Genomic DNA, 22438 nt, shown 5'->3' with positions numbered 1-22438 from the left:
AGAAGGTCAGATGGAAATTAAAGAGAAAGAACAGGGGTGTAGAAAAGAGTAGGTATAAGAGTGTGGGTTTATTTATTAGAGAAGGAGACAGCCACAACTCCTTTGTCCAGGACAACAAACAGCTCACTCTGCAAAGGAAGAGAATAACCTGAATAGTTTAATAGATAAGAAAAAATTAAGGTGGCAAATCAGATTTCTTTTAGGTAGGAGAAAAAATAAACGTTGGTGAAACAGCACATATTGAATGTGGAAATACGGCATTTCTGCCATGGGTACTTTTAAAGAACAAGTGAAATAAGCATCTGTCAGCAATATCAAGGAGCAGTTAATCTTTCCTCGGGGCAGAGAAATGTTTGTGCCCATCCCTTAAAATCCCCTTCAGTACTAATTTTTCATTGACTGTACTAAGATTTTACAAGGAGATTTTTAGCCCAAAGGATATGTATTAGGAAGTCCTGCGTTGTTTTCATTGAGATATTTTTTCTCCAAGAGTAAGTGGAAAATGTCACATGGGGAATATCTGGTCAAATAAAAGAATGTTGAGAACTGCAGTGTTTTATAGTTGTGCAGTGGGCAAGTCTGTAAAGCAGATTCCTGTGGTTACTGCAATCAATGTCAAAAATCCTATTCTCTTAAGTGGTTGGAGACACAAACCTTAAGGTACTTAGAAGATACTGGTTAATCAATTTGAATAAAATTCTTCTGCCATGCGTGTCGAACCAAGCAATAGTTTTCTGTTCTCTTTAGAGGTGACAATCCATCATGCCAATCTCCCCAACCCCAAAATTCTTTGGCATTCATTTTAATTAATATTAATTAAATTTGCCTTGAGGAAGTTATTTTGCCGTCCAGATTTTGTGAAAGGTTTTTCTTTCTGCCTGCCTGCCTGCTTTATCACCTCAGTGCATCCATTTACAGAAGCTGCAGATGCAATATAAAATATTAATTCATCAATTTGCTGAGGTTAAAACACTGTCTCCCCTCCTTCCCCTGAAGCTGTTTGGACCCTGTAGCACTGTTGGGAGGCTCGGGGGAAGCTATGCTGCTTCCAAAGGGCTGGCCGAGCGCACTGCGGGGCTCCGGGCACCGAGCAGAGCCTGGGGCGGCTGAGGCAGGGCTGGGAGCTGTCCCTGGGGCCGGGAGATGTCCCTGGGGCCGGGAGATGTCTCTGGGGCTGGGAGCTGTCCCTGGGGCTGGAAGATGTCCCTGGGGCTGGAAGATGTCCTTGGGGATGGAAGATGTCCTTGGGGATGGAAGATGTCCCTGGGGCCGGGAGATGTCCCTGGGGCTGGGAGATGTCCTTGGGGATGGGAGATGTCCCTGGGGTTGGGAGATATCCCTGGGGCTGGGAGCTGTCCCTGGGGTTGGGAGATGTCCCTGGGGCCGGGAGATGTCCCTGGGGCTGGGGGATGTCTTTGGGGCTGGGGGCTGTCCCTGGGGATGGGGATGGCAGGCGGCCCCAGGTGAAAAGGCTGCCGGCCCTTGTCATGGGGTGGGGCAGAGCTTCATGGCTCCAAAGGGACCCAGCTGGCCCTGTAAAGGAGGAGCTTTGGCAGGGTGTGTGGTGCCCGGCAGCAGGGGAGAGGTGCGGGAACTGGGCACAGTACAGAGCTGTGAGGGAGGAGCGCTGCGGAAGGCGAGCGGGTGGGGGCTGAGGGCACTGAAGGAAGGGGCTGACGGCACTGAAGGAAAGGGCTGAGGGCACTGCCTCTCCCCTAGCCAATGCCGGGGGCTGCAGGTACTCCCGGCTCTGTGGGTGCTGGCCAGGTCTCCCTGCAGGCTGCCCGGGGGTGCTCAGCCCTCCTCAGCCCTCTCCGGCCATGGGCAGGCTGTGCTCCTGGGAGCAGCCCTGGGAGTCCCGGGCTGTTCAGGTCAGAAGAACCTCAGTTCATTCCCTTGGCTTTCAAGGGATGTGCTGGCGGCATGTGAGCTCTCATAACATGGAATGGTCTGGTCTCAAAAATCTGGGTTCACAGCGTCACTGAAATTTGGCAGGAAAATAAAAACCCTCTGACACTGTATTTGAAGTGATAGACAGCCAGGCACTACTTTATTCTGGCCAGGATGTGCCACAGAAAATATTCCATACACACACACCTTTTACTAGGCTTTCTGCAGATTTATACCCACAAAACTCAAAACAGTTCCCATTCCTTGGTTGCAGATTACACAATTTCCCTACTATTTGGTTTCTTATTTGTCATGGATTCCTTCACCTCCAATGCTAATTCATTCCTCACTCCTTGATTCTCCTACCAGTCATTTCCTGACCAGGTGTCTCCAGCCATGCCAGGGGGACATGTCTGGGGCTGATGGTTGTTATCTTGTGTGTCTTCTCTGCTACTCCTCGTCTGTTGAGATGTTAAGGTCATCCTGCACTGAGTGGTGAAAGCATCTCCTGAAAAATACTTAAAATTCCTTTTCCCAGGGTAAAGTCAAACAAAGCCTGACTAAAGAAATAAAATAAAAAAAATTAGTACTGATATTATTTCTAACAATAGTATGCATTCCTAGATGGGCCTTGGTGACTGCAGTTGGAGTTCTGTGTTGTGTGAAGGGAAAGTACTTATTGTGAAAGAGAGGTCAATGGCAGGCAGAATATTGTCACTTTCCTGTTTTATTTAGGGGTAATCTGTACTTTAGATAAGCGCACAATAACATGGACTTGAAGTTTCTAAAGCTCTGAATCCTGGTGACTAGACACCCCTAACCCTCTGGATTTTTTTCAGGGTCGTGGTTTGTTATTTTAATTTTTTTTTCAGAGTACATATTGTTATACTTGAGGTATATCTCAAACCATAACATTCTTCTGATTGCTTTATCCCACTGTTCTGTGTGCCAAAGAGCGGAATAATGGGTGTTGCAGCACTGTAGAAAATTTATGCAACTGTGCTCCCCAAGCACAATTTTTCTTGAAACATTGTATATATTACAGATAGTATATAATTCTGACTTTCATTTTTCTTGTGTCCTGTCTAGAATCTATTTGGATTAGTAGCTGCCTGTGTTCCTAATTAGTAGAATAAGCAGAAGATCTCTTATATTATTGATCATTTAGCATGCTGTTCTAGATTGCTAAATGTGTTCATCTGATACTTAAGCCTTTTATTTTTTTCCCATTGTGTGCCCAATTGAACATTGCTGTGTTATATTGGAGATACTAATCTGTAGTAAAATCACTGTAATTATGAAAATGTTCTTAATTTCATTGTACTAAGCATATATTGCTGCACAGGTACACACTGTAAGAAAATCTAAATTGAAGTAATTTCATTTGTGCTCACAAAACTGAGAAAGATTTAACTATTTGTATAAATTAAGGATAATTTTAGGCATTTTAAATTCTAGGAAAAATACAGTCCACAGCAAACTACTTAATCGACATTTTAAAATACCATATAGCCTTTAATATGGAAGTATTATGGTTTGTGAGGAAACCCAAGGCTAATATTTTGGCAGCCAGCTTAATCTTTAGCATAGCGAGAATAAAACAGATGTAAAACTTACATCAATTACTGGTTGTACAGCAAGCTGTTTTTCCAAACATGGGATTGTCTTGTTTAAATGGACCTTTCTCAAAACAGGTTTTTAGTGAGTAAAAGTGTTCTTAAAATTAATAGTTTGAGCATTCAGTTTGCAAATCCCTGGATAAATCGAAATGCCTTACAGACAGTGAGAATGCTATGGACTGGAGTGAGGGCAGATTTCTCCTCATTGTCTGTCTCACAGGAAGGGAGGGCTGAGAAGATCCTCCAAATCCTGAAACAGCATCACCTGCTGCTGTGAGCAGCTATTAATCTGGAGCTATTGAGAAGTTCCTGTTACTTGCTCACATGCATGTCTCCCTGTGGCTTCACTATTCTGATTGTTGGAACTGTCCTCTGCTTCTTTACTTATCTGTATTCACTTCCAGATTAAACCTGCCAAATTTGGATCTATTTTTGGCTCTTCGCCTTGGTTGTTTTCCCCTTTTCCATAGATCTTTATGGACAACAGTAATCATCTTTGTTCTGTCTTACTGGATGAAACCGTTTAGGAATAGGCAGTTAATACTGATGAGCAGCCACTCTTAATCAGCTGCTACAAACTCCCTTTCCCAGGCAGTGGATGACTGACCAGCAACTTGTCTGTCAGAGATTTGGGGATGTATGGGGATAGAATGAAACTGGCTGTATTATCCCAGTCTAAGATTTAATTCTTTACCTGCAATTTTCTGTGGTTTTTAAGTCTCTCCACAGTGTAGCACCTTTGGCTTTCTGTTTTTCCTCTGTATAGCCACCTGCCTCTCCTGCTGCTGGCCCCGCAGCTCTGCCCCAGCACCTTGGTTCTCCCCTGTGCCTCCAGCCCCAGCTGGCTGTGGATGGTGCCTGTGAAGGTCCCAGTGGCTGCCTGGTTTGCAGGGAGGCAGGAGCAGGTGACTTAATGGCTGCTGTCTCTGTGGTTTATGGCTCAGGGAACAGGGCCAGCCAAACACTTTGTTTTATCCAGAGTGCAGTAGGCTGACAAAGTGGCTTAGTGGAACACATCCAGCTGAGGAGTTATATGTCATGCAAGCCTAGTACAACTCATGGACTTCACACAATCCTCTGAATGTAGTTCACCCTCAGATTGCAAATTCCTCTCTGCTGGGAATTGCCTGACTAATGGCAGCCAGGAATTTGCTGTGCACCACTGGGGCTGGAACCCCAAGCACAGCTCTTCCAAAACCTTATATACACACATTTTTAGTTGGAAACCTTTTTGCTCCATAGATCTGTTATCCCTTAAGCTATCCACATAAACATTATGTGAACTGTTTGAATGGGAGTAACAACTGCTGTTATCTGTCATGGATGCCAGCTCTCCTTGTATTGTGTGTACATGGGTACATGCCTTTTAAATCTTGCTATGATCAGAAGGAACCTAATTGTATTCAGAGGTCTCACTGATAGCTGTAAAGCACTTGAAGCAATTTGTCCCACTCTTTCTTACTTTAGATAACATGTACTAAGACTGGGAGTATCAGTAAATATTTTATTACATTGCAGAATATGACCCTCATAATACTTTTGTTTTGGTGTTGCAGCTTTGACAAACTGTTGCCCGTAGTTTTGAAAAAGAGATTACAGTAGATGGATTGGAAGAGGGGTACAGCTGAAAGGTCAGTGTTTTCCTGCATGGTAATACCCTAAACTTATCTGTCTCAGATTAGATTAGATTTATGTTTAGCTAGTTTGCTCAGCAATGTTTGGATTTCAGAATTTGTATTTGCTTATTAGATTATTTTTTTCTTGGTGGCTATTCCAAAGTGGACTTTGTGCAATGTTAATTCTTTTGGAGATTATTAATCATGCTTGATTATTTAAGAGTGGCTATTCTCAATGTTCTTGCAAGCACTGCATATACAACAGATCTAAATTTTAACTGATAAGATTTATTTCACTTTGGGTAGTAGGGAGCATCCCAGTAAGGTATTTGGAAAAGTATATTTATATCTGTTGTACCACTAAATAAAAAAACCCAAGTGAACAGGTAAAACTAGCTCAATGAAAACCTAAAGGAATCTGATAGCTGTATTTTTCTCTCTGTGTGTATAAATACATATTGTGCTCCTTAGTTCCAAAGAGTGCAATAAAAGCTAAACAATAACTGTCAATGTTATTGCCAGACACTTTTGGAGAAAAGAAAATAGTCTGAGGACAGCTGGGGTTCCTTTAGTGGGAAGAGTAAGAGGAGTACTTAGTGACCTCAGAAATTTGCAGTGGGTCACAAGATGAAAGCATATTTTGGATCTACGAGGGACTTCTAGCTGTTACAACATGACTGTTATTACTTGTTTAGTAATATTTATTACTGAAATTTTATGTCGAATGCCTAGGAAACTTTAAAGGCAATTTTTATACATCATTGCAACAGGAATGAAAATACAAACATTTCCAAGTCCTAGACTTCGTTTGGTTTTAGTATGTCTCCTTGTGATATGAGCTATGTATGTTGTTGTAGAGCAACACAGTGGTGTACAGCCAGTTGAAAACAGATAAATCTGTCTCAGAAGTGGTTATGTAGAGGAGTTTAAATATAATCGTTGACTCTGTGCAGGACATCCCTGCATGGAAGCAAACCCTCCCTCAATTAATCCTCTGATATACCTTCTGGTGATGCTGTGGCTGTGCAGTGCTCTGCCTTTGCTCACACTCCATGTTTCTCTCTTTGAACTTGCCCAAATGTGTTGCACTCAGAGGTTATTGCTGAGTTTGTGGCTGCCCCTCAGTGCTTTGTCAAGACCTCTGGTTTTATTTTGTCTTGTTATTCTGTTACTGTGGCTTTGCCTTCATTTATATTCTTTTGTGAAGGATGCCCTGCTTCATCCTGACGCGCACATACAATGGCATTCTGCAGAACCTGCGTGTGTACTTCTGCTAAACTAATTTCCTTTTGGGTTCATTGATCTCTTTAATGAAAGTCTAAGCATTTTTATGAACCAAAACCTCATTACACTGTACAGGGGCTGTACTTTAAACCTATCTGTTTTGTTACTGTACATTTTAATAAAACTTTATTAGATTACTCTTCTAATGAAAGACAGGAGGATATTCTTCATTCATTAGAAAACTTGAGGTGCTGGGAAACTTAATGTTGCATTCTTGTTTTCAGATTAATTATGGGTTTTGTTATACCTTGTTAATGGGCCTTCCATGAAAGGAGTTCATATAAATTATCCCATAGAAGATAACTGCATTCGTGTCAAGATTATCTTTACACATCCAACTATGTGGCTTCTTTTCAATGAATAATAATTTTTTCAGTCTTGATTTATTAAGTTTTTCCTGTTGTAAATGGGTATGATACTCATTTTATAACAAGGTATTTTATCTAAATTCTGCTTCTACCAGTGACACTTTGCTACAGCAGCAGATGCAAATCTACTGCAAATGTAAATCTACTGGAATGCATTTTCTTCCTTCTTCTAGTGAAAAGACTTCATTTTTTTCTAAAGTGGTTTCCTATGCAACATGAGGTACAGTAATCTGTACAGCTATTAGGTTGTCTGAATAGGATGAAATGAAATTCCATTTCCTAGGAATGAAAGCATTTTTATGTAACTTAATTTTGTAAAATCCTGGGTAGCATCTGGAGGGAAGAGAATGCTGGGAAATTATGAACTTGGGGGATTTGTTCAATATGTTGAATCTACTTCAGCATCTTATTTTTCTTCTATGACCACTGTACATATGTTTGGGCTGCTAGTGAGAGCAGGAGGAGATGCTTAACTGAAAGCTACAAGCGGTTTGTGTAGATATAAACCATTTTCCTGTCTTTTTAATATTATAGCCTCACCTCATTAGTGTCCTGGTTTAAGTAGGAGGATAAAAATCAGTTGCATTTTCTTTCCCTGCTGCCACTACTCTGGAAGGCTGTAATAAAGACTTTTTTTTTTTTTTTGGGGTGTGTGTGTGTTTTTATGTGTCTGTTTTCTGGTTTTAATAATTTTTTGTCTTTTTTTTTTTTTAAACCATGAAAATAAATGAAACAAACAAAAACCAAACTGTTTTTAATCTAAATGGGTAAACATAAAATACCTTACACATATTGTTCATATTAAAGAGGGAAGTTGAAAATTGGTGATGGGGTTCCTTTCACTAACACACATTTGTTTATTTAAAAGCAATTTGTACAAAACCCTAGGTGTAAGCAAGCTCCAAATGTAATTTTTTTGGAGCTGGTACTCCCAAGTATACCTTTTGAAAATTATTATTCCCCTGTTTCTTAACTGGTCCTGAACCCAAAAACCTCTTCCTTTGCTACCTGTCAGTCAGGCTGTCAGTTGGAGCATTTCAGGCTTTTTTGGTTTCTTCTCCATCTTACATCCTTGGGAGATGCAGTGGCAAACCATTGCTAGCAGAAAAAGATTTGAAAGGAGATGGGAAATCTCAGGTCAAGTCAGTTTTCTGCCTTTTGGTGGGAATGCCTCAGCCCTGCATGGCAGTAAATAGACATAAGATGAGGGAAAAGTAGTATTTATCTCAAAATGTTGTGGAAAAATGAATTAACTCTCTGTATGGCAGCGAGGCTGATGTTCAACCTCTCAGGGTCTTTTGTATCCTGACCAGTAGAGTTTAAATTGCTCCTTTCCATGCAGAGTCATTTTAATCCTAAAGTTTTAAACTTTTAGTTTTATATAGATGTCACCACCAACCAGGTGCTGTGGATTACAACCCTTGGATTTTGTTATCTTTTTTCTTTATAGTAGGAGGGTTTTAAATCCTGCAGGATAAGAAAGAGAGTGGTAGGAAAAGCTTTCCAAGGCTTCTGACAGCTCTTAGTGTCTGGGACTACTTGGGCCCCATTCTGGTTAGTTTTGAGTTTAGTATTTAATCTTTTAAAAGCCTTTGGGAGCCACCAGCTTGAACATTAGCAACTATGTATGAAATATATGCCAAAGCACTAATCTGTATTAGGTGCTGTTGAATTGTTTGAATTATGTACTTCTAAAATAAATTTCTGTTTAGAGTGACCTACTTCTGCCTCACTGTCTGATGCAAGGAGCACCTTTCTTTCCAGTAAGCAGGTCCTTTTGAGGTGTTTCTAATCATAGGAATAAATAATTTATGAACATAGAGCATATGGGCTTTGATCTGGCTCAGATTCCAGGACAAAGGCTTCCCATGCCTTCCAGGAAGTGATTTACTTTTCACCTCCCCAAAAGACTTCAGGCTTTGGCTCCTGACAGGCATTCTGGCACAGGCAGGGGAGAGTCATTGATGCATGCACCCTCAGAGTTCTACTGAATCATGAACCAGGAATGATTTGTCATATGCTGATCCAAAGGATGTGATGGGACAGCCAAGGATGGAGCTGCTGCTTTTGCACCCTTTGGTGATGAGAATACCCTGGAGGGATGAATTTGTTGGTTTGGTTTTCTTTACTTTGTTGGGAAGAGCTATGTTTCCAAACACAGCCAATACTTGACAATTAATGTCTAATCAGCAGAATCCAAGAAGAGCTGCAATTTCGGATCTCTTCTGGACTAATTCTGCGACCCAGTCCAAAAGCTTATTGGAATGCCTGTGGTGGGATAATATTGCAGGGACTAGCTGAGGCAGTCCTTGACCCTGTTCTCAGTTGTCAATAGCTCTTAATACTGTTCAATATTCTGTATGAATGAGAATAACTTGTGAAGTCTTGCCGGGTAGATGGGTTGATGGATCAATACTGACCTTTGCCATTACAACTGCAATTAACACTGAGGATGAACTCTAATAGGAGTAGCAGTTTCAACACAAATAGAGATGGGGGAGAGGGGTTGCAGGGAGGTATTTTAATCTAAGAGTATTTTATGCTGTTTTTGTTTTCTCTGAAAATGTCATGGAATTGAGAATAAAGATGTATGGAGAATGGCTTGAGGATGTGGATAGCTTTAAATCAAATCTGTTATGTGTGGTTTTTTTTAGTTCTTTGCTTTTTTCCTTGACAGTTCAAAACCTCTTAGGAGTGAGTTTAAGCATCTTTGTTATTTGTTACAAATTCAGCTGATATTTGTTTATACTAATTTCTCTCACTGCACTTGCTCTGTGGTTGGGATGAAGAAATGACATTTAGCTCAAGGAGATCTCACAAGCAGTGGGCAGACAGGGTTACCAGCATAGTTCTGTCTGTGGCCATGGCAGGAAAGCCAGAAGCTTTTAAGGTCAAGCCTATGCTACCTATCTTTTCAGTGTGCTTTTTATAATTTTTTTGTTTGTTTTTGTTTTGGCTTTGGGTATTTTTTAGGAGTTTGGGACAGCAGTGTATATGGGAGGGGAAAAAGAACAGTTTTCCAGACTTTGTATTGATACAGCATGAAAATGAGAAGGAAAAACAAGAGAAAAAAGAAAAAGGGCTGTGTGGGTGGAAAAGATCAAGGGCAGTCAATCCACTTCAGAGTACTTTCTCTCTTTTCAAAAAGTAAAATAAAAGGCTTTTCTACTTTGTACCAAATCCCAAATTCTGCATTCAAGTGAGAAGCTATGTTTGTGGGTGGTTTTAACCCTAGCCCTCTTTATGTGATTTTCTCATGGACATTTTTATATGAAATACAGAATTGTGAGAAGATCTACTGTAAGAAACAAGAGGAGACACCAAGTCTCAAGTAGTTAAAGTCTCCTATAATTTTGGCCAACTTTGTGTACAAAATTTTTAAATTTTGTTTATAAAATCAGGAATGTTATGTTTGCAAGCCAAGAAATGGAAAAAGAAATTAATTCCCACACTGTGTCCTGAAAAAGTGAGTGGTTTAAATGGTAAACTTCAAAGGAAATTTAAAAGTAGCCAGGAGACATTAAGTGGCTGAATGGAGAACAGCACAATTTCAACCTTGAATACTGCTGGATTTTGCTGCCCTAACTAAATTAGTATTTTAACATTGCAAAGAGTTAAAAGTCCTCTCAAAGCTGTGCCCTGCTTGTGACTGGGGAACAGCTGCCAGCACTACAATAAGAGATTTTCTTTTATCCACTGATACTTTTGTGTGTGGAAATAAAGAAAACATACTTTTCAGGTTGGACTACATGGTATTTCCCGCTCCAGAAAAAAAATTCCTTTTTGATCATGACTGGGAATGAGTGGGATGCTGCAGATAGCTGTTTTCTCTCTGGCACTCCTGCCAGCTGGATGGCCAATACTCTGCTGCAGAGCAGTGAGAAGAGTCAGAAGTGCCTGGGGGGATTGATCTTCCTGGACGCGTTCAAGTGCAGGATGCTCCCCAACGTATCTGGGAGAAAAAAGTGCTATTGATCTGTTCTGTGGGAAAGTTAAACTTGCACTGAACAGAAAAATCTCATTAAAACTCCCCAAGATGCCCTTTGCTGCTATTGTTGGCTTTTTTGAAAACATTTTTCCTTTACAACAGGTTTTTCCTTAGATTAAATGGCCTCAAGTGTAGCAAGATCAATGCAGCTACCTGGAGACTGATATTGGTAAATAAAAATAATTGTAATACAGCAAATAAAACCTATTTGCCGTGTTATCTAGTGAAAAGCAGGGCAGAATTTTTTATTTGTTCTGAAATGCTGAAAACCTGTAATTCCAGCTCTTTGGGTGATTCTTCTCTCCCTCCTGTCCTGGAGAATGTTCAAATGTGACAAATAATTCTGCCAATCAAAGATGCTGTAATTTTGATTTTTTTTTTTTTTTTAATTTTTTTTCTTAAAAAACAACTCATATATTTGAAAGTAAGTGTAGTTGAAGGGATGGTAACCTTTATCACATGCCACCTCTATTTAAACTCTAATGGATCAGATCCTTTCTTTTCTCTCTTATTATAGAAGTTATTATATAACTAGTGTATACTTTATGATATTTTTAGACTGCAGTAAAATTAAAAAATACAATAATTAGTCTCCTTCCCTTTTTGGATGCTATGTATTGACGGTTATTTTTCTCTCAGAGTTTTGAGTGTCTTAGGTGTTTGTTAATGGTTTGGTCCTAAATTGTTTTTGAAAATGAAAGTTCAGGTAGAATTTGCTAATATATTACCAGTTTGGTTCCAGAGATAGTGCAGCAGCAGAGGGTCTGGTCTCTTGGGAATCATCACTTCTGAAAAGAAAAGATAGGGGCAGATCAAGGCTTACTTGTTTGATCTAGTTCCATTTTTCTGTGAATGCAGCAATCTTCCAGCAGTGTAATCCCTTAGACCATCATTTTTACTTGACAGCAGCTAATTGCTCACGTTTTTGTCAACTTTTTGACCTTTAAATGGTGCCACTTTTGACAGCACTTGAGGATGGTGACTGCTTTTAGAGAAAGGAAGAAGAAACAAGGCATGCATTTCCATGTTAATTAGGATTTGTAGTGCATTAATGACAATCATGTTGTCAGAAAACTTTAGACACTTGGAAGGTTGTCATGATGGGCAGTTGTTATTTCTTGTCATCTTCCTTTCTTTTTCATATCCATAAAAGTGACGAGTGTCCCCAAGGGTAATGTGGCTTGGTGCACAGTGTTTTCAACAGAATGCTGCTTCTGACATGAGGGGAAAATCGTTGTATAATGTACTGCCAGGCTGCCTGTGGAGAGAAACCAGTGGGGAAGGAGGTGCTGTGACAATCCCCATGTCGTGTGGGGTAATGCCTGACTTGCTAGATGGTCTGGACAAGCAATTTCTGCATTCATGAGAGTTCCACATGTTTGGGTTATTAGATTCCTTCTGAAAGACCTGAGCACACAGCTCTGAGCTGTGCTGTTGATCTGGCCTCTCCTCAGCATGGCAGCTCATGCAGTTGAGGTGTGTTTTGCATCCTGCCCCATCCCAAACAAGGAAGCAGGCTGGAGCTGCTGGTTGTCAACAGAACTCTTTGTTTTTGCTGTTTCACAGACCTCCTCCAAGTGTTGGGGCTCCATTTCTGCTGTGTGACTCTGTGAGTGGAAAAGATGCAGGGGAAAAAGTGGTGAGGATATAGCTGCCACTGGAATAATTTACTGAGCTTGTAGTTAACTCTGTGGTGCTGTCACTGGCAAAAGAGAGCCTCTGGGAAAAGATGTGAAGCATGTTAATCACTTGGTTTCCCCTTACTTAGTGGATTGCCTGTCTATAACTGTAGATTTAAACATATACAGACACCTTTCATGTCTGCTTTTTCTGGTTCATGGATTGAGGTTCCAGCACCTAGTAAACTGCTTTTAAAGGCTTCTCTCTACTAGGATTGCACAGAGAACTGTACAAGTCTGCTGAGAACAGCCAGCCTTTGAAAGCAGAAAATTACTGAAGAAAAATTAATTCCACAGGAAAATGTAAGTGTGTATTTCAAGATATCAAAAGAATGACTTTGCTCTAAGACTCTTATAGCAGGTTATTAAAAACTAGCATATAAGAATAAATGTTGACTATTTTTGGTTGGGATTTCTTTTTAATCAAAGATTCCTTTCTGACCCATTTCAAAATCAGTTTTTCCTATGCTTCTTATATTGTCTTTTAGTATTTGGCTGTGGTTCACCTTATATGAAGCAGACTTGTGATTCGTAGGAGAGCCATTTACTGTCCTTATCCTATATATTTATTTCAGAAGTTATTAGTTGTTATCTGAACTCTTTTTTTGTCAAGTAGGTGCATTGAGTCTCTGAGTTCTGGCATTATATAACCATAAAATCTGTGTACTAGATGGCTAACCTCGTCTCAGTGAACACATGACTTCTGAACTGCTCAGAAGATGATTTACTTAAGATTTCATTCACTATATTTTCCCTGAGTGTATCAATACTAATATTTGTAGACCTTTGGTCAGTATACAGTGATAAACTTACAGAGGAGTAGTGAAATGACACAGTTAATGTTACAAACATTCAGCCTTCATAACAGCAAAAATAAGACCCTTCTGGGAGAGAGGGGTCAGATGCTGCTGCTTTAGGATTCTGACACAAATGGTGTGGGTTCTTCTGGCTAAGCTCTGAGTTTCTCTTGTCTGTCTTTTATCAAAAGCAAAAGCCTGATCCTTCTGTTGGAAATAAATGTGTCCTTTCCACCTTTCAGTGACATGGGGAATACTGAAATATGCTATATTTGACCTTGAGTTTTGCAGGATTTTATTGTTTGAATATCTAAAATAGTTTCAAGTTAAAAATGCCTATATGGAAGATCCCAAATAAAAAGTATCTGGATTTCATTGGCTTGTTATAAATCCTGAAAATGTGTTTAGTTAAAAACCAGGAATACTTTTAGAGTGCTGTACATATTCATAATGTTTCTCCTAGTAAAATAATGACTGTAATTGAAGCATGAAATGTTAATTAAATATTAAATGTTTTCTTTTTCATCGTGTTTTGCACCTTCTGGCAAAATTCTGCCAACACCCTGGAGCAGGAAGGCTTATTCTGTAACCTGACTAAGGTCTCACAAAGGCACTGTTTCCTAGCTCTTGGCTGTGGCTTGGAATTCAGATGACTACTGGGTTTGCATGGTCAGGTTCTGAGCAGTTCCTGAAGTGCAGAGTTTGCAGGAAATTCACATTGTATAAATTCATGGAAGGCTGTATCCCATGGGCCCCATGCTGGAACAGGGGGAGATAGTGGGGAGTTCCCCCCTCCAGGAGAAAGCAGCAGAAACAGTGTGTGATGAGCTGACTGTGCCCCCATTGCTGCTCACTGTGCTCTGGCAGGGAGGAAGTAGAGAACTTGAGAGTGAAGTTAAGCTCTTGAAGAAGGAAGGGATAAAAAGTGTGATAAGATTTATTTTTTATTTCTCATTACCCTTACTCTGATTTGATTGGTAATAAATTTAATTAATTTCCCCAAGTCGAGTCTGCTTTGCCCATGGGAGCCACTGGTGAGTGATTTCTCCTTGCCCTTTTCTTGACCTAAGAGCCTTTTGCTTTATTTTTTTCATTGTCCATCTGAGGAGGGAAACAATAGAGTGGCTTTGGTGGACCTGGAATCCAGTCAGGGTCAACCCAGCACAGCCTGCAAGGGGGACATGGAGCACTTGACCTTGAAGATATGACATTGAAATGTTATTTGTTAGTGTGTGCTAACAGGCCAGTCTAAATACTTGTACAATCTGAATAGGATGAATTGGTTGCTTTATTTAGATGAACATTTAGGGGAAAATGCATTGCCCCCTCCCCTGCTTGCAGCTCTGTAGGGGTTTACTGTTCATTTTCCTCTGCTAGCTATGCATGTGGCCTTTAATGTGAGTGAAAATAATGAGAACACCTATTACAAAAAATATCCAGATAAAATTATATATAATTAAAACCACTAAACCCCCACTTATAAAAAAAAAATGTGCTGTGCAAGTAGCAGTTCTTACTGTTCATACTGAATTCTGTATAAGGCTCTCAACAACATCAGATGTTTGCAGACAAATGCTTTATCTGTTTTTCATGGGAGACAAAAGAAATATTCAAAATACCAAGTTTAATGTGATGTATTTTTCAGGAAGAGTACATTGACCTGTTGGCATTGCTGTGGTTTGTGCTGATAAAAGTGTGACCTTCCTTTGGATCTGCAAGCTATTTATTCTGGGCTCAATGTGCCTTTTGAGAGTGTGGCCAGCAGTTCTCTTTTGTCTGAAAGAAGCATGCCCAGCTTGAAATGTAGAGAAAATGGCTTGCTTTTAAAATGATAATGCCTGGAAATAAGTCTGAAGACTCTAGAAGAGGAAAATGTCTGCATCTTACAGTCTAATTTATTGAGGTTTAGACACATGTTTAAATACTGTTGAATCAGGGTCTAAATTATTTTTCAGGATTTTAAGTAGTTTGTTTATTTTTTTAAGTGGGCTTCAGAAACGTATTCTTGGTTAAAGAAGTTGGTGATACCATGATACAGCCAGACTCCAGCTCTGGTTTTGAGGTGCTTTCACCTGTGCCAGTCTCTCCCTGCATGGAGTCAGAGTCCTGCAGTGCGGATGTTTGCCCAGTATGTTGCTTGCATCCTTTTTTTAGATACTGCTTTTCAGGATAGTCCCCAGTTCTGAATTCCTTTACCAAATGTCAGACCTTGTGTTTGGCTGGGGATAGCTTTGACTTGCCAGCTAAGCAGGTTTGCTTTTACGGCCATCCTACCCTTCTCAATATTTAGTACCACTCTAGTGGCTCAGTGATCTAAACATTCTATCAGCAGTGACTGCAGTGACTCTCCCATTTATTTCCAGCTTGTTGTTTTGTTTTCTCTGTTTCTTTGGGTTTGGGTTTTTTTTGTTGTTATTTTGTGCTGGTCTTGTAACTCTAACAAAAACTGGAGAAAGAATTGCCTGTAAAATTTGCAGCTGATGTATCTTGGAGACGTAATATCAATCATAGAATGTGGGGCATCTGTGCAGATCCATCCAGCTAGATTTGGATTTTATTTCAAGTCAAAAATCTCATCTTCTCACTGTAGTAATTTCTCTGTCTGTTAGCTCTGCTTCCATTTAGCAGTAGCAGAAAGGGATGAAACCCCCATTTATGTGCAAGAGAAATAGTTTAAATTATCTCTGAGCACATGATTCCTTATATTCTTCTGCTGTAGTCCAGCAAAATCACAGCATAAGAGTCAAAAGAAATTCCCTGAATGTTTACCAAAGGTTATCTGCATGTGGGTGATATCAGATGGGTGCTTTCCTAGAGGGTCGTGGACTTGATTGTTCTGGGGTTTGCAGTGCAAGGGGGATGAGTTCCTGTAAATAATGACAGGACTGGAAGGGTCTTAAAACATTTACTGCTTCAGTGCCCTAAGGATGTAAAGAATGTGCCCAATAAAAGTTACCCTATCGTGACCCCTTAGTTTCACTGGATTTTCTTGCTCTTTTTGGAATGTTTCTTGCGTAATAAAATGTCTCTGCACAAAAGGGATTACCCTGTAAAAGCATATGCTGCAGGCATTGAAATACACAATAATGGTTTTATTTTTCATTCTCTTCCACAAGGGAGGAGGGGAAAACATGATATTTTTTTCTTTTGAGAATGATTTTTTGTGACCCAATGAATCACCCTTTGCATTTTTCCCCTGCTTCCTTTCTTTATTCTAGAAAAGAAATACCATAATTGCAAAGTCCTTGGTGTCTGTAATCCATGCATCATCTTCATTTTACTAGGAGGTACCCAGAGTCATTAGGAAATCTGGGCCATAATTAAAGTCAGTACAGAGTTCTAATAGGTGTGAGACAGCTCTCGTCTGTCTTGTCTCAGGGTAGTGTGTTTTAATAACTGAATTGTGAGCTCTTCTCAGAGAGGCTGAACATCCAGGCAGGGGGATATGATTGCAGGAAATGATTTACAGAGCTACAGAATGTTTGTGCGCAGCCAAGTGCAATTATTTAGATGGTTCATGTTACTCTTAAATCTGATACTATTTTGACATGTTTCTGCAGATATTTGTGTGAGGAGTGGATAAACAGAGCAAGTCTGTTATTTTGTTTCACTTTGAAGCTTGTCGATCTCCCTTCATTTCAAAGATTGCCCATTAAATGCATTTTTTTTGGTCTGTGTTCGTTTCTGCAAATGTTAATTAACATTCTGCTCCATGGATTTCAGAAACTTGACTACAAATCTATAGCTGTTTTTGCCTGGATGTCAAAAATCCTTTTAGCCTTGTACTTCATATTGATGTGAGAATGGGATAAGGCCTTCTTTATGGTAAGGGATTTTTTCTTCTTTCTATGGTTGCCAGAGAAATATCTGTTTAGAGGGATGTGAAAAAAATAATTCTTACTGAAGTTACTTAATGGGCAGAGAGTGGGTGAGTAGGTCAAGGTGACAATATAAAATATACAGTTCAAAAACTCCTTGCAAAATAAAAATTCCTTTGTATTCTGAGATTGCAACTGCATGTTATCCCTAAGTATTTTTTTATTTCAAGATATTGGAAGAGTCTTTGTTGTAGTGAGAAGCCAGAGATAGCAGAGTTAACTTTTTAAAAGGTCAAGAGTTGCCTCACTCTGACTAAGGACAATGTATTTATTTACACTTCTGGGTTTTTAAAGTTAACAGATAGCCCCTGTACTGCATGACACCCTAATCTTTAAACTGCAAAAATGTGGATTTGGCAGATGGAACACTTGGTGGATGGTTGCACTTGGCTGTTGAGAAACACATTCAGTGCAGGTAGGACAATGTGTGAGCTCCAGGCTGAGCTCTGGGGGAACACCAAATTTCTGTTGTGGTAGATATGTGGTCATGGCTCTGTAAGTGTATGGTAGGAACAAGTGACAGAAAGTGATAGTACCTGTCTGACAGTGTCTTGACATGGACGAAACTCAAGTACAAATGGTGAAATTAGAGAGTGAGTTGTTGAACAGTAATTAAGGTTTCTGTGCTGTCCGTAACAGGGGTATTTAGGTTTCTGTGCTGTCCTGATGCTAAATTGGTAGAAGATTATTTTTTTTTTCTATATATGACTCAGAGAGTCCTGTGTGTTTTCATGAAGGGACCTGAGATTGCTTTTAGTGGTGTTAAGAAATTTAATCTCAGATAGGGGAAAGATTTTTGTCGGTTTTCTAAAAGACAAATGTACTGACATGGCAAAATGGCTTCATCTGAGCATCCTGCTCATAAGATTAATGACAAAACCAGAAAGAAGTCTTGTGATATGGGCAGAATTGATCTCCATTTCAGAGGAAAACTGTTGTATGAACACAAGATCAAGTACAAGGCATGGTTAGGCAGTTGTGTTGGCTGAAATAATACTTAATTTAGTACCATGGAAATCTTAGGCAGTCCCTGCCTTTCCCACTTTAAAGGCCTACAGAAGTTGTGGGCTGACTTTGACAACAAGAGATAGGGATGGTGCATCACTTGGTAATAAGAAAATATTATCTAGATACAAATCTAGATTTGGTTGGATTTTAAACAATGAGTGGTCTGGAAAGAGTTAGAAAATACTTCTGCACTAATAAGCAAAGTTAATGGCAGAGGATATGGAATACACAGAGGTGACTGAAAGCAAGCTTACATTTCCAGGCATCAGTAAGGAAGAGAGAACACAAACTGAGGTATGGGAGCACAGTCAGAAAAGGGAGGGTGACAGGATGGTTAAGGATGAGTGAGCAGGGCAGAAGAATTTTTTTTTTGGTGAAAGAGGGTGAGTTTTTAGAGGCTTATTAGACAGCCACTCATTTGTTGTGCCTCCTAAATTTCTTTAGGGTTTTTTAAATTAATTTAAGAATTTTTACTTATTTATTTGTTTTTGTTTGGGTTTTTGATGGCTGGCAGTGTTATTGCCTTACCTTCTCAAAGCTATTGCATTTGGTTCCATGTCAGAAATTCAAGCTGAAATTTAACAGATGAGCTCAAAATATTTGGTTCATAACTCTACCTGCTGAAGCATATTAGGAGATGATTTGGTCACAGAATTATAGAGGCCAACAGATATAATAGATATAGATATTGTGGTTTTTAACAATTGATGCCAAAGCTACAACCTAGTTTGTTTTACATAGCTCTGTTCTTGTGTAATTATTTTCTGGAACATGAAGGAAAATACAGAATACAAAGTAGTTCTGACTTTTTTAAAAATTAGCTGCATCTAATTGTGTATAACTGTATTCAGATCTGGAATCTTAAGTTTGTCTAATTTACTGCATATTTCCCAATGGCAGAGAATTGTACCAGCACTGCCCAAATTGTGTTGCTATAATTAACACTGAAGTGTACCAGTGTGTTTAAACACACTGGAAGGACCACTTTACGGAACACACCCCAATTAGTGCTCTTCCTTAAAAGTGAATGCTAAGTGCACCAAGACAATAAATCAGCAAGTGATCCTCAGAGCAGTAATGACACTTGTAGTTTCCAGCTGCATGGAATATGAGCCAGCAGCCTGCAGGTGAATATTTCTGGGTAAGCCCCCACCAATCACCTGGGCTAAACAGGTTGCCAATACCCACTTGGCACAAATATGTTTTTCAAGCAAAGGATCTATTGCTTTTTTTCTTATTCATGTAGCTCCCATTAATGTCAAAGGGAACTATGTGTTTGTGAAAAGAAAATGGATCCCCTGAGGGTGTCAAGTGTTGTAAGGTAATGTTCTTCTGTTACGTTTTATGCACTGCTTATTTTTATGAGTTGCTGTAATTGTTTAGTGGGTATGATTGCTTTAGGGCCTGCTGTCAGGTGTGGAATCACTGCATAGAAGGGGCTCATGAATGAAATACTGAGAATTCAGAAAAGAAAACTCATTTTGTTAATGTCAGCAAAACAAATACGTAATGTTTGGAATGGGAACTTACACGAGGAATAGCAGAAACTAATAACTGTGTGAGAACTGTGAAAATGCACAGTCCTAACTGACCAATTAGTGCCTTCAGTTATTGACATTTCTGTAATTCATTAAGGTCTGTATCAGTTCTGAAGCAACTGTATCAAAACCAACTGGTCTGCTGGGAGGAGAGCTTGTAAACGTGGCATTGATTAAACACACTGAACGTGGGAGACCAGATTAGTGGTCATATTTCGAATTTGTGAATTGAACATGTTTACAATGTAAACTGCTTCTTTATTCTCATTTTTGAGGAAGCCTTTTGGCCTGATTTTGGAAGTGCTGTGCTATCTGAGCTAACAGAATTGTCCCAAAGTAGTGAAACTCTTTTTCTTGGTTTCTGATTTCTCAGTTGGTGAAAACTAGATATTTCTTGACATTAATCAAATTGACCATGGCTTGATACAAGCCATTTGTGTTACTACTGCTTCTACTATTTGAAAACTGATGATTTCCTTGTTTACAGAGGCACTGTAAACAATGAGAATACAATGTGAGTATGAGTTGTTCTGAATGTCAGTTAAGAATAGATAAAAATGACAACTAATGTAAAGAAAACTTTCTATAAACCCAGAGTACTGGTTTTTGTTTTTTTTTTTTTTTTTGGCATTATGTGAAACTCTAAATTTAGAGAATTTTTGAATGGGTGGAAAAGTGTTTTAAGCTCCACAAGGTGAGTTGTCCACTTCTTCCTGGAACTTTAGTGCTTTTCTACATTTCTGTTCACCATCAAGATGACAAGTTATTACCAGGACTGAAATACTCTTCCTGCATTTTGTTCCACAGAGCTATAGCAATGGCTATAGGTTTCTGCACAAGGATTTTGGTTAAGGTGAAGAGTATTTGCCTTTACTCCTGTGCTTCTGCTTGCCAGCAGTTATCTTGAGTGCAGGCCAGCTCATTTGGAGTTTAGTCCACTCAGTTGAGTGGTTCTGGTGGGGAAGTAATGAATGTAATTCTTTTTATTAACATACATTGTTCTACCCAACCTTTGACCACAAGAGTAAACCATGTCTGATTTGGGCTCAAGAGAGGAATGATGAATTAAGTTGGTGTACAAGTTGAGCCTGGGGTCAGATATGTGGTTTGTGATTGATGTGGATTGTCACCAGAATATGGGGACAACCTGTTTGTTACAAGCTGACTTATATACCCAGTTGTGGACTCTTTTCTGATGTGTAACCTGGGTTCTAGCCTCAAATAAAATTCAATTGCCTGATATACTCCTGAAGCAGTTTTCCCAGAAATTTCTTCTACATTGGGAATGCATAAACCTTACTCTGTAGATGCTTTTTGTCTGTTTCAGATTTATTTTTGAAAAAAACCCCAGTACTGGTTACTTCAATACTTCTGTTTTTACTAACAAACCCAGTGCTTTTTCCCCAGGAAAATGCAGTATTTCCCTTTGTCTTTCAAGTGGATCTCTAATTCTGTAGCTAGGTTACCAAATTGGCACAATAGGCAAGACATCTGCCTGGCCAAGTCTGTGTATCTGGCAAGACAATACTGCAGGTGCAGGAATAAAATACTTGTTTTCAACAACAGATTTCTGTGAGTTACTTCATGTCCTTGAACTTGAAAGCAACAGATATTTTTCTTCTCATTGCAAAGCTGCACTAGAACTGCATTAATCTACTTACCTATAACTTTCTGCTATAGAAATTGATTCTATCTAAAGGCATTTTTCTTACATTCCCTTTCTGACCAAACTGCTCCCTTCCCCCTTGTAGAAGAGGAAATGTCTGGATTGCAGGTGATCTTATGAATTAATTTCAAACCATTTGATTGCTTCAATGATCAGTGAGGTTCTTCACAGTGCTACTTTTCCAATCTTCCATTCAAAATAGAATTCTGCAAAAATCAAATTGTGTTCAAGCCTAATTTTGGGGAACAGGAATAGGAAATTAAAAAGGTATTTGAGAGTAATTTTCTCAGTATAAACTTCAGACAAGTTTCCAGCTTAGGATAAATGCTTTTTAAACATTTTAGCTTGTTTCTCAGTCTGAGTATTCCATATTCAGGTACAATATTTTCTTGTTTTGCCATTGAGCTGGCCTTAGAGCATGAGAGCTGACCTTTCTAATTATGACTAATTGCTGAATGAATGCAATCAGTTGACGGTCAGTTTGCTAGCACAGCTGTTACCTGCAGGAGGAAGGAGGATCACCGTGCTGGGAGGCTGTTTGGGCAGTCTCAGGGCAGCATGTGACCCTGCAGCTCCAGGAGAAGCAGCCTCTGCTCGAGGGTGAGTGTGGGCTGTGCTGGGCAGGAGCAGAGCAGGAGGATTCAGGTCACCCTGGCAAAGGGTTTGCTTTGACTTTGTCATTTTTAAATCCAAGACTGGAAAGTTTTGGATTTTACCTTTTCCTCGTGGACACATTTTTTTGCTAAACTCTTAGAGAATGAGTTAGCTTGGTTTAAAGTAATTTTGAAACTTTTATTTGGTAGTAATTAAGAAATAGGTTTCTCTCTTTCCTTTGTATATGGTTTAACTTATTTTTGGCACTTGCATAAAATAATTAACTGATCTGTTTAATATGTTTTCTGGGACATTTTACACTTGTATGTTGTTTACCTAAAGAATCAAGGTGACCTATTCTAGCATTTTGTTTGGAAATGTGCTTTTGTCTTGAAATGCCAGAGGAAATTTAATTGTTTAATGTCTTTAGTATGGTGTGCTCTTACAGTGGTTAACACCTTCTAAAAATATAGGATGAAAATGCTTACAAGATCCAAGTTTCTCTTCTGGGCT

The 22438-nt window shown here is 39.4% G+C and overlaps 1 long non-coding RNA gene across 1 annotated transcript in view; it reads left to right on the top strand.

Moving 5' to 3' along the window:
• The first annotated feature begins 2625 nt into the window (after window positions 1–2625).
• LOC146433314 (uncharacterized) overlaps window positions 2626–22438 on the top strand; it is a 102087-nt gene continuing 82274 nt past the window's right edge. Inside the window, exons 1-2 of the long non-coding RNA XR_014853934.1 lie at window positions 2626–2692; window positions 5066–5140. This is a non-coding gene — a long non-coding RNA (uncharacterized LOC146433314). The remainder of the gene's footprint in view (window positions 2693–5065; window positions 5141–22438) is intronic.

Source organism: Lichenostomus cassidix, chromosome 9, assembly GCF_008360975.1.
Source record: "Lichenostomus cassidix isolate B80296 chromosome 9, HeHo_3.0, whole genome shotgun sequence".
NCBI classification, from domain to species: Eukaryota; Metazoa; Chordata; class Aves; order Passeriformes; family Meliphagidae; genus Lichenostomus; species Lichenostomus cassidix.
Note: the sequence above shows the minus strand (reverse complement) of the source record. Positions and strands in the feature narration are given on the sequence as shown.